Below are 13,349 nucleotides of genomic sequence, written 5' to 3'. Positions count from 1 at the left end.
ATATATCAATGTATTCCAAAAGCAAAAGGAAGGCAATATGGTAATATTGTAATTAAAAAATGTCAGCATTTGGTTAGCCAGAACAGCTAGTGCGGAGCTGCATGCTGTTTAAAATTTTTATAAATTTAGTTGTAATTGAGCAGTCAATGTATTTTAAATCCTTACATGCATATGCACGCATTTCCCCATATTTTTCACTACCTGATACATTTCTCAAATAACCTGTCAGTCAGATACAGCTGTATTATCAATAGCCAGATAATGGTTGTCTAGAAAAATAAGGCTACAAGAAAGATCAAGATCATGAATTTAGCATTACTTCATGAATTTGCTTAAATAGATTTTTACTGTTCAGCTAACAAAATGTATACAACATTTAAAATCTCACAGTACTGAAATTTATTATACATATAGGAATAACAAAAACATTAAACTAAACAAAAGTACTTAATTTAGATGACTGCATCCTAGGTGAAGTGCTGTCTGAACTACCTACCCTACAATAACAGGACACAACAGAAACGCAGTTCTGGGGGGTATCTTACTCTGACCCTAGTAAGTCACATTTTGTCCTTTTATTCCCATCTAATACAGGCAAATCATGATTTTAATTCGCCAGCATCATATATTTTGAAAGTCACTGTTTAAAAGAATCACTGTTTAAAAGAATCTATTTAACACTATCTGTGTATTATTTTTTTTTTGTATAAGCTAGCAGATAGATAAATAGATGATACAGATGAATAGGTAGATAAATAATAAAGACATAGATGTAACAAAATCATGACAGACTGAAATTCATTTAATTGTGTGAGGCAATTACATGCCAACTTATACATGCAAATAAAATAAATCAAGTAAAGCTGAAAGTGATGCTTATTATTACGAATGTGAACACTTCCATGTAAAACTTTTAAAAATGTACAGCTTTTTTTTATATACACAAACAAAAAGGGATGCCAACACAGGAGGTAATCAAATGTATATAAATACATATAAATATACTTATATATATGTTCATAATCTTTCTTAACTGCGCTGTTATTTTCATATAACTGATAATTACATACTACAAGATCATAGAATCACAGAATCATAATTTAGGTTGGAAAAGACCTCTAAGATCATCAAGTCAAACCTTTAACCTATCACTGCCAAATCAACCATTAAACTATGTCACTAAGCTGTACATGTACACATTTTTAAAAGACCTTCAGGGATGGTGACTCAACCATTTCCCTGGACAGCCTATTCCATTGCTATGAACCCTTCCAATTGAGAAAATTTCCTAAAATACAACCTAAACCTCCCGTGGTGCAGCTTAAGGCCTGCCTTATTGATTGGTGCTTAGGAGAAGTGAATGACCCCCATCCCAATATAGCCTCCTTTAAAGTATTTCTGGAGATCAGTAAGGCCTCCTGAGCCTTCCTTTTGCCAGTATAAACAACCCCAACTCCCTCAGAAGCTCCTCTACAGATTTGTTCTCTAGACCCTTCAGTAGCTTCATTGCCCTTCTTTCGACACACTCCACCAACCTCAATGTCCTTCTTGTAGTGAGGGACCCAAGACTGAACACAGTATTTGAGGTGTGGCCTCACCAGCGACAAATTTAGGAGTTTTAGGAGTTTTAGGTTGGATGTTAGGAAGAACTTCTTTACCGAAAGGGTTGTTAGACATTGGAACAGGCTGCCCAGGGAAGTGGTGGAGTCACCGTCCCTGGAGGTCTTTAAAAGACCTTTAGATGTTCGACTTAGTGATATGGTTTAGTGGAGGACTTGTTAGTGTTAGATCAGAGGTTGGACTTGATGATCTTGACGTCTCTTCCAACCTAGAAATTCTGTGAAATTCTGTGATTCTGTGAAATACAGATGGACAATCACTTCCCTGGTCCCACTGGTGATGCTATTTCAGATACAAGTCAGGATGCTGTTGTCCTGCTTGACCACCTCAGCACACTGCCAGCTTATATTCAGCTGACTAATGACCGTTAACCCCAGGTCCCTTTCCGCCAGGCAACTTTCCAGCCATCCTGTAGCCTTGCATGGGGTTGTTGTGCCCCAAATGCAGGACTCAGTTATTTTTAAATTGCTTGAGTAAATGTCAAGAGGTAGCTAAAAATATATTGTTATGGACTGAGGTTTTAATCCGTTGACTTCTAATAAAGCATGTTTAAATTGTGTGTCTAGAATGCTGTAAAACAGCTTAGAAATGTAAAGGAAATAGTTTGCAGACAGTTAACTAAAAGTTGGCTTAATTCATTTTAATTAAAAAGTCATAAAACTTAGAAAATTTCATTGCACTTTTCAATAAAATGATTTATAAGCCAAATTTTAATTAAGGTTGGTTAAAGAGACATTAAATCCCATTATGAAGAATATATAACTTGACTTGTTAATAGGAACCAGTATCAAACTTTGCAATAGCATATTAATTCAAAGACCTAACATTATTGAGAAGCATTATGATGGTAGAATACATTTTATGAACTTAATTTTGAAGAACACTCAAAGCAGTGGCTCTGAATTAATAATAATAATTTTAATATTATTATGATTGATTTTTTTATCATTTTAAATTGTGTTTTCATTTGGATATATACTTAAGGATAGCTTATTCTAGCCTCTGTACAGACCTACTATTAACTGAAAGGAATATCCAGCAGTTTCCAGACAAAACATATGAGTTTGGTAAGCCCAAATCTTCTGAACACTTGAACTTAGAGTAGTTTCCTTTGAGTCAGATCTGAGTATTGTAGAAATAGATATTTTTTAAATCTTTACAGAACTGTAACTACTTTGTATATGTATACATACACACACATTTATATGTTATATTCATATATGTTTTACATATATAAAACAACACTAAAATCCAGTTTCTTGATCTTCAGAGCTCTCTCCTTCAAGTATTTAGCATTTCCTAAATTGATGATTGAATTTATAACACCTATAGACCGCATTTTAATTTCCTGAGATTCATTTGGAGCAGCAAAGTGTATTTCAATGGGCTGCTGTTTTATCACAACAGAAATAGCTTATTATAAGTTTTCATTACAGAAAAAAAAAAATCTGCTTCTCTTTTAAAATAAAATTTGCCTTCATTTTTTGCACTTCAGGGAGCAGGATAAAACAGATGTCTGCAATCTGCTGGTTAAGATTTTCAGAGTAGATGGAATAGCTTTTTTAATACTCCAGGTCCAAGATAGTCATTAACCTACTCAGTCCTGATGTAGTGAAGTGCTTTTAGGAATGCTTAGGTCCATGGAAGATCAGAAACCTTAACTCAAGAAAAGGTACTCAGCATTTAATAGGGTTCAGGGTTATGTGACAGAGGTTTATGAGTTTTCAGGTGTATGAGTTACAGTTTTTGACCTGTAATTTTTGACTCTGGAACTTAAGGGACTTTGTAGATCTGGTCTTCATGTCTTTTCTCATAAGTCTCGTAAGATAACTGAGATATGTCTAATGCCTCTCCTGCATGGGTCATTCACTTAGCCTTTCCCTTAAGCAAGAATTATAATGTTTTAATTAAGTATTGTATTTTTGCTTTTAAATTAGAAAAGCAGTAGAAAGTATGAGAATCTCTGAAGTCACAGAGAAAGCTGTGTCTTATATGGTTGACCTTCCACTTTTTCAAAATGAGCATGAAATAACCATTGCTGTGGGGCTATAGCCCCACACAATAAAGCTGTTTCACTTTTAAACCTTTACAGCAGCACAGAGGATTAGAATTAAATGACCATAAAGTGTTATATGAGTGAAATAATGTAAACAAAATATATCTATATTTGAAGGTAGATAAATAAGCATGTGAGTATCTGAGTCTAACAGATTATGCATCATAGGAACACAAATGAACTAACGAAATTTAACTATTACCACACAGAATTTAATAAAAATGAATTCTATTACCTATGTCCTTATAATAATGTTATCAACATAAATTAATTTGATTTTTTTTTTAATCAAGTCTTGTAATGATCATTATTTCACGTGGAATCAAATTATCTTGCAAAAGTAAGTTCTTACTGATGTTTATGTCATTGAATTCACTAATCAGCACGTATGCAGTTGCAAGAAAGAACCTGAAAATTATTTCTTCTACATATTAAAAAAATGAATTAATTTCACACCTTGACCATCAAAGTATGTCATGTTCAGAGAGAGCTAGTTAGAATCTGTTACAACATCAGAGCTGCTGTAGCAGTAAAATGCTTAGCAGTACTTTTGGGTTTGGATTAAGGGGTATTATTTAAGAAGTTTTATGCTTGATTGCTTTTGATACAGTGACCTTTTCAATATGAAAATGAGAAATCCTTGAAATAATTCTGAAAACAGGCATCCATACACTATTTTTTAATTTAAGTACTAAGTAGCTAGTGTCAATGAACGTTTTAAATCGTATTGCTTTTTGTTTTAAACTAAGTCTTCATTAGAACATATAAAGTAAATGAATAAATAGAACATCTTATTTCCATATTAAATTATATATTATACTTGCTGAAGTGCTAAAAAACTGAAAGAAATTTTGATTTTGGTCAAGCCCCACACTATTTCAGGCTGGAATTACTGCTGCTGTGCATTGAATTCAGTCCAATTCCTCTGTATGCCCAATTTTCTGTACCAGTTGTATATCATATAAGACTATATTCCCTATTTTCAGCATTACCAAAACTACTAGCTTTTGTTAAGACTGTCCTATCATGTATCTTCTTTCCAAAGGTGAATGGACCTTTCAATTTGCTGAACTCTGATTAGACAAAAGACTAGTACTTTTTAGTATGTTTACGGTCTGGTTTGCTAGCCAAATGATGTATCTCATCTAAGAGAGAGTTCCACCTGCCCTGTGTAATCATATTTCTTCTGGTACCAGATGCCAGGCAGATGTTGTTATTACTAAAGGGATATAAAGACTGGGGTGTTAAAAGGATAGCAGCTAGTGGGAAGAGATTTTGTGGCTGTATGCTCCTCTGAACTGTGTCAGTGGGAACAGAGAGCAGCAGCTGCTGCTTTTTGGCGAGAACAGATAACAAGTGAGGATAGAAAAGATGGTGACTACTGTATTATCTCACTGAAATCTAAATAGAAACTTCTAGATGACAGAGTTGGACTACCACAATGTCAGTAGTTCCTTTCTTTACTTGCAACTTTCAAATTAAATATCTTTCCAAAGTTTTAAGTTTTTAGGATATGACTGCAGAATTAGCCAGATTATATAGTCTAATTCAGGTCAATATTATGTGGCATACTGGGATTTCACAGTTAAAATGTAGTTCACTATCTGTTGCTAATGAACATTTGCTGATATGCCAGTTCAAACTGGCTAAAATTTTCAAGCTAAAGTGCCCTAATCTTGCATGCTTCCTTAATTTGGTCAGAATAGTTAGTTTGTTTCCTGCTTTGCTGAAGGATCTTGGCTCACACATGCCTCATGCATTCTTTTTCATATCTAAGAAAACCCAAAAAGACTAAGCCTGCACATGAAACAGATACAGCTTGCTAAATGGATGAGGATAACTGTATATCTTGGTTCCATGGATAGTCTTCCAAAACTGTTCTGGAAGGTCTTGTATCCCATAAGCCCTGAATCTTCTGGGTACTCTTTATATGAAAGATGCTCAAGCAACCACTGGAACAATCACTGGAGAAATACCACTCCGTAACTGCTACCCCTGTTGGTGAAGGAACAAAACCATTTTGTAGGATAGGAGGACATGAGGACCATCATTTGCAACTTCATGCAGTGCAGGATAATTAATAACTGGGTAAGATGATGATTTTAGGAGAAGAGGATGTCTTCCACTAAAAGCCCTGTCAACGCTCCCCACCGCCTCTGGGCATTGCTAGAACGCATGGACAGAATAAAACTCAGGATTCTGTAGGAAGTACACCACCTATTAGCCCATATTGATCAAACCAGCCCTTGTAACACACTCGTGACTGTGGCCAAGATTTGGAATTGCAGTTTATAGCATCTTAGGTAAGTGGAGTAAAGACAACATTAGGGTTAGAGAAGACAAAAGCCACAAAATCAGCCCTGTTGTGCTTTGGGTTGCTCAGCAAAGGTTACAAGTGTGTCTCAATGTTGAATATAACTTGCTGTGCATGAGTATGGTATATGCTAGAGGCTAAAACCTGTGGATTAATAAAGCCTGCAGGTAATTCTTTACTACTGCACAACTAGGGAGAATGTTGATATTCAATTACAGTGGTGAGGGTCCATCTGTGTAATCTGGCCTTTGAACCACACCACAGCCCAGGTTTGGATGCATAAAAGCATGAGTGCAAACTTTCAATATTTATGTGAAGCGCCCCTCTCCCCCACCCCTGTATTTTATTTATTTATTTGTTTGTTTGTTTGCTTATTTATTTATTTATTTATTTTGCCTTAGTGGAGCCTTAATGGAGCCTTTGTCTTGTTTACTCTGACCACATGCATAGAAAAGGCCTTGGCTCTGATGAGGCCGCACCTCAAGTACTGTGTTCAGTTTTGGGCCCCTCGCTACAAGAAGGACATGGAGGTGCTTGAGCGAGTCCAGAGGAGGGCAACCAAGCTGGTGAGGGGTCTGGAGAACAAGTCTTACAAGGAGTGGCTGAGGGAGCTGGGTTTGTTCAGCCTGGAGAAAAGGAGGCTCAGGGGCGACCTTATTGCTCTCTACAGGTACCTTAAAGGAGGCTGTAGCGAGATGGGGGTTGGTCTATTCTCCCACACGCCTGGTGACAGGACGAGGGGGAATGGGCTAAAGTTGCGCCGGGGTGTTTTAGGTTGGATATTAGGAAGAACTTCTTTACCGAGTGGGTTGTGTGGCATTGGAATGGGCTGCCCAGGGAAGTGGTGGAGTCACCATCCCTGGAGGTCTTTAAAAAATGTTTAGATGTTGAACTTAGTGATATGGTTTAGTGGAAGACTTGTTAGTGTTAGGTCAGAGGTTGGACTTGATGATCTTGACGTCTCTTCCAACCTAGAAATTCTGTGATTCTGTGTGATTCTGTGAAAAGGAAAATGAAGGACAACAAGAAACTTGTATAAATCCAATCTGATTAAAAGAAAGCTAGCATTCAGAAAAAAAAAATAATATATATATATAAATATATATACATATACATATTCCTTGCTGTTAAAGGATGAAGCTTTAGAACTTATTTCCAGTGGGGCAGGCAGGGAACAGGTCTATTATAGCCATTATAATAGTTTAGCATGCAAAAGGGTTTCCTGAGAGTGCACGGAATAGTGTTAGTTTCCCTCTCAGTTTTGTTTTAACCCAGTTACACACACTTCTGTTGAACCTAATAACATCTGATTCACTGAAGAGTGTTTCCTATAAAGACATAATCTCAAAGACATCTGGAGATGGATAATTTGCCACTTTTGCAGTAGCTTTCAGAAGTAAACATGCTCAGCATTAAAATGCATGTCTAATTTTGCATTTGAACAGTCTTCCACTAATACATACCAGTTCTTATTATGAACTGTGATTAATGTGCCCATTAGCATCAAAACTTAAAAAACAAATAAACAAAAAAACAAACAAACAAAAAACCACCTCTAAATAACCTCTTGAGTCTTTAATTACTCTGCTTTCCACAGTGTAAAGATTTGCAACAACAGTGTTTTTCTCTGTCATTAGCTATCTCAAAGCATATGTGTTCTATATCAGATGTGATATATCCTATTGCTGGAGAATCCTTCACTTAAGTTTTGTTTGGGTTAAAGTGTTAAAAATTGTACTTTACAATATTTCAGACTCCATAGTAATTTTAGGTGAAAACTAATATTAAAAAAAAAAAAAAAAATCACAGCAGAGACATGGTGAAAACTTTAGTATTTCTGATCACTTAATATAAAAACTTCATATTGAAGAAAAGTATATGCCTTCCAAAAGCATTCTTGAGAACAAGCAGCCCATCATAGGAAAAATAAAAGTTCAAGAAATGCCTGAGTCATTTGCCTGAATCAATCTCACAAACACTTTTCCTCTTCCATTGTCAGATGCTAATTTACTGCTAATCTAATCTAGTTAAAAAAACTAACACTGAAAATTTGTGAGAGTTTAATTTACTATGAAAGAAGAGGCTATATTCCAAATCAGAAGAACACTAGAGCACAAAAAATTCTGATGGAGAAACACCTTTCTGTTTAAAGTTGGCTTCCAAAGATTTCCACTCCATAAACTTGTCTGGAGAAAATGGAAACATTCACCACTCCACAGTATTTCAGAATATAGAAAAATTCATACAAAGACCTGTGATCACCAACAGTGGTGATTTCCGTATCTTTTCCAACAAAACAATGGTATATATTACAATGTAAAATAACCACAGTATTACATCTTGATTAGTTTGTCAAGACACAAGGCTCCTGAAAATTTGTCACATTAGGTTACTGTTTTTGATAGAACACCTAAAAAACTGTTAAATGAATGCTGAAAATATATTACCCTATTGTGTGAATCCCAAAGGACAAATTTCAGACTGAAGTGAAACTCTAAAACATTTGCCACCCTGCACATTACATTGATGGAAGTGACAGATACTCTTGTTTTATTGGTTGTTATGAAATGACTGATTTGGAAGTAAAAGACATTATGTTTCACACTGTCCAGGACTCTGCAGGTTGCCATCAAATAATCTCATGCTATAATGTACCATAACTTCTTAGTGTCGGTTCTTTATTGGGAAGGGAAAGGAAGAAAAAGGAACTTTATAGCTGTGTCTAGTCATTCAATTCTTTTTAAAATCCACCACATTACATCTGTAATTTTTAAAGCAATTTAATTACCCAAGCGAACTGCCCTCAAACTCAGCATCCCAAGCTATGTTGCTACAAAGCCATTGTTCCCTTACATAATTAAATCTTCTTTGTAAAGTAATAATTAAAAAAAAAGATTTCTGGGCTAATTATCAGTCATCTAAAATTTGTACATTTACTCCTTATATATATATATTTATCAACAGAAATAAACAGAGTATTTCATATGGAAATAAACAGAACACTACTTGAAGAGATTTACACCTGAAATTATGCTAACACAGTGGACTTTAAAACAGGAGGGAGTTATAAACATTTTTTACAATAAAGAAAATAAAAATATGGAGATCTGCTAAATTTTTAGGAGTAGATTTCCTGATCCCCTTGTGTTTTAGAAGTTACTAATTACATTTAAAAATGTATTTTTATTCTGATAAGCCTACTGATAGCTGATGCACTCTTGGAAATAATTTAGGTATCCAGAAATTGCTTATTGTTTAAGCTTTCATGAAGCACAAAAAGAGCTGTATGGATTTACAGCAAATAATGGTCTATTTATGACCAGTGACCATATATATGTGTGTGTATATATATATATATATAATATATATATACATAATATATATATATGTATATACATAACATATATATATATATTATCAGCAACTGGAAGGACCTTTAAAGGCTAATTGTTAAATGCTCTCTACGCATCACATATTTTGGAAATTTATGATATTAGGGATTTGCCGTGCAAGGTTGATTTTTAGAAGACCTTTGTGGACAGTTACTTCCATTTATTTAGCAGCACTTTGAATCTGTTTAGGTTTTGTCTCCATAGAATCCCTTGCAGTCAATTACACAATTAAACACATTTGTAAAAGTCTTTCCTTTTGTTTGATTTTAAATCCATTGCTCAAGTGTTCTTGATGAAGGTTAATTCTTGAACTGAGGGAAATAATATCCCATTTTCCCTCACATTTATGCCTCATGTATCTAATTACAGCCTCTCCAGCAGTCATATCTACATCATTGCCAAAAGCAAAACCAACAACAAAACAAAACAAAACTCTGTTTATATGGAGATAGGGGACTTTCCCACATCTTCAATTACTATGCTAATATTATCCTTAGCTAAATCTAAACAGTGCCCTGGCAACAACCTTGCAATGCCATTCCAGGATGAATTTACTCCACATGATCCAAGGAAAGAGAACACCTCACATGCTCCTTCACATGAAAAAAAAAAACCTAAGCAGCAGGATATATACATGTACGTGACCTGGATAACAGAGTATATATGTACACATATGCACATACGTCTACTTAGATAAGATAATCATTGATGTTTTTTTATTAGAGCTTTCTAATTTTAATATATTATTTGTGAAATTAGATGATTAGAGCCACAAGCTCTAATCAAGGTGCATCAAGCTCTAATTAAAGGTGCAAACAAACCTTGGAGTCTAACAGTAGAATTTGATGTTTCCTATTTTCTCCTCAACTCTAAGCACTTCCTAGCACTCCACTTATTTTAACCAGCCTAACAGATCAGCTAGCATTCTTAGAGCAAACAGCTGATCTTAATGAACAAAAACTGTTTGTGTTGTTTTTTTTTTTTTTTTTTTTCCATACCTGACAAGAGACAGCTACGCAATACTTCCTCATTAAAATATGCAGAGTATGCAGATTGTTCCTTCACCTGCAATAATTTTAAGTTATATTTATTTAGCATTATATGCTTAGCACGACAAGATCTTTTTGCAATGCCTTAGAGTTGGTTTGTGTTTTTTTACTACACTTGGTAACTTTATACTGTTTATAAAGCCATTTTTATTTTATAGTTTACTCTTTTCCCATAAGATTTATGAAAATGTTTAATTGAGTAATTCCCAACATACATTCCGCATAGTCCTCACTGGTAACTTCTTACACAGCAACATCTGTACCTTCATTCTCATCTTTTGTTTGTGGACTTTCAGAAAGGCAAATACAGAATAGAAAAACTGTTTGTATATTTCCATAGACTTGTGAAATATATAGTTTTTCCATAATAAAATTTCTTTCAGTCTTTTCCATGTTTTTAATCAATTTTCTGCCTGTTTTCCTTTATTACGGTTTAACTAAATTATCTGTTACAGACCTTGAGGTAATTGGTTTCTGTCTTGTGGGACTTTTCCTTCTTTTGCTTTGCCATCTCACTACTGTCACATTAATAAGCTTACATTTTTCTCCTACCAGGGACAATTTTGATGTTAGCTTACAAAAAAACTAACAGGATTGATATAATTCAGCATTGTACAGTGACATATAAATAAAACAGAATCAAAGTAGCCATATTTTCGTATAATTTCTTTTTCCAGCAGGTGCTTTACAAAGAAATCTTTATGGGGTACTGAATTAGGCAATGCATCTCCATACTGTGTTCCAGATAAGTCAAATCACATCTAAAAAGGAAGAGGTTTTTATCAATTGTAGAACAAATAATTCATCTGCAATACAGCTCAGCAGATCCCGATGGGTATAATAGACTTTGAGAACTAAGATGTTAACAGATGTTATTCAAATGTAATTTAGCTATGAAAAGTGGACTTTCATCCAGCAATCCACATAATTCATTCATCTATGTTGATATGTTTGAAATTTGTAATAAGCAAAACACAAGTCAAACAAAACAAAAACATGCTTGCAAAAACATGCTTGCAAAATCATTTCTGTGGTAACAGACATTTATGAGAAAGTCATGACAATAAATTGTTAAGATTTTCTACTGCAAGTAGAAAAGCAACCAGGTATACTTAAGAATTACTTTTCAGTTCATATCTTTCAAAAAATGTAATTAAATCCTAATTAATATAAAGTTCTAATGATTCCTAGGAATTTCACAAATACCTCTGAAATTCTGTCTATAATAACAACCATCTGCATGAACTTTGAGTAGGTTTTACAGCTGTATAATACTGGTTTAAATAAAAAGGTCGAATGTCTCTAAAATATCAATCCTCAGGGAACTAGCAGAGGTGTTTAGTGTTATAGTGCTTATTCCACATGTTAATATATGACTGGTCTTTAAAATCAAAATGCTCCTTGTGCTTAGCATTTATGAAAAGCTAAGAAAAAAGTGAAATAAAATTGATTGGTTTTGGTCACTGCCTTGTCATAGATCCAGTTCAGAAAAGAAGTAAATGTTTCATAACAGCTGTTGCGTTCCTCAGTTTTGACTTTTTTATGTGGAGATATGTACAATATGGAATATATGTACAATATGGAATATATGTACAAGTTGTTACCTTCTAAATGGACATGTTAATTTTTGTGTGCTATGCTACTTACTAACTCCACAGTTTGACCATTTTAGAACTGCACTATGGTAATGCAGTAAAATTCTCAGCTACATCCCAATGTTGAGAGTTTTGGCTTTTTAACCATTAGATAAAATAGCATTAAAATAAAATAAAACAATAACATAAAAATCCAAGTTCCCTTTCTTATTTCTCTAAATATAAATTTACCAGTAGAATGTGCTTAGTTTGCAGTCAGCTGTTTAGCAGCTACTATTTCTTCATAACTTACAATAATTACTGTATTTCCTTGAAATTATTTTAATTACAATGACACGAAAATAATTTAACACTTATGGATATTATTGATTGAATCATATTAGACAGTAAGACCATGAATATATATATGCATGTCATTATGCATATATGTGTATACACACCCATGTATGCCTATATGTATATACGTACACATATATACTGACACTGAAGGCATCTCACTGCGTTCTGGATCATAGCTCTAATCTCATGAGAAACAACATTTACAATAAAAAAAATATTACTGATGGAATAAATTCTACTGAAAATTGAAAATCACAGAATGTCACAAAGAATTAAAGCTAATTGGTTTGTGAAAAATATATTTTCCCTTGATTCAACAGTGATGAAATGTAATGAGCTTAGAATTAATGCATCAGATTGACTTACAAAACAGAAACAAAATAATTTAGGTAGAAAGGAACCTCTGGAAGCTATGTAGTCCAACCCTCCTCAAATCATGGCTCATTTCAAACATAGGTCAGGATGCTCAGGGCCTTGTTTAATCTTGCTTTGAACATTTCCAAGTGTAGAGACTCCACAGTTTCTTCAAGAAACCTGCTATGACGAGTACTACCAGCACTGTGAATAACCATTTTTCAATGGAAGTTGCATTTCTGCCACTTGGAACTGTTGCCCAACATCCTCTCATTGTGCACAATTGTGAGAATGATTTTTATCTTTTCTACAAGCTTTTAAAGCTAGCTGAAAATAGCGATTGAGTCCCTCTTAAACCCAGTTCCCTCAGGCTCTCTTTATATATTATATGCTTCCTGCTTCAGCTTGGTAGGTGGTTCAGTTTCCTATTGAACTAAAATGCCATCAGCTGGAAAATTCATTCCAGTTACAGCATCATGAGTCTTAAGTAGAGGGAAATAATTATTTCTTTAAACCTGACGACTAATACTACTAAGCGTATGGTTAGACATGTTACGGATGCAGCACAAAATTTCATCAGAAGAAAAATTCTGGATTGCTTCAGTGGTGAGACTAAATTTATAATGTTGA

General features: G+C 34.3%; 1 protein-coding gene across 1 annotated transcript in view; it reads right to left on the bottom strand.

Moving 5' to 3' along the window:
- Positions 1-13,349, bottom strand: part of KLHL1 (kelch like family member 1) — a 234,593-nt gene that overhangs the window by 89,649 nt on the left and 131,595 nt on the right. The gene's annotated exons all lie outside the window — the stretch shown is intronic.

The sequence above is a fragment of the Aythya fuligula genome, chromosome 1 (assembly GCF_009819795.1).
Source record: "Aythya fuligula isolate bAytFul2 chromosome 1, bAytFul2.pri, whole genome shotgun sequence".
NCBI lineage: Eukaryota > Metazoa > Chordata > Aves > Anseriformes > Anatidae > Aythya > Aythya fuligula.
This window is presented reverse-complemented; position numbering and strand designations above follow the sequence as displayed.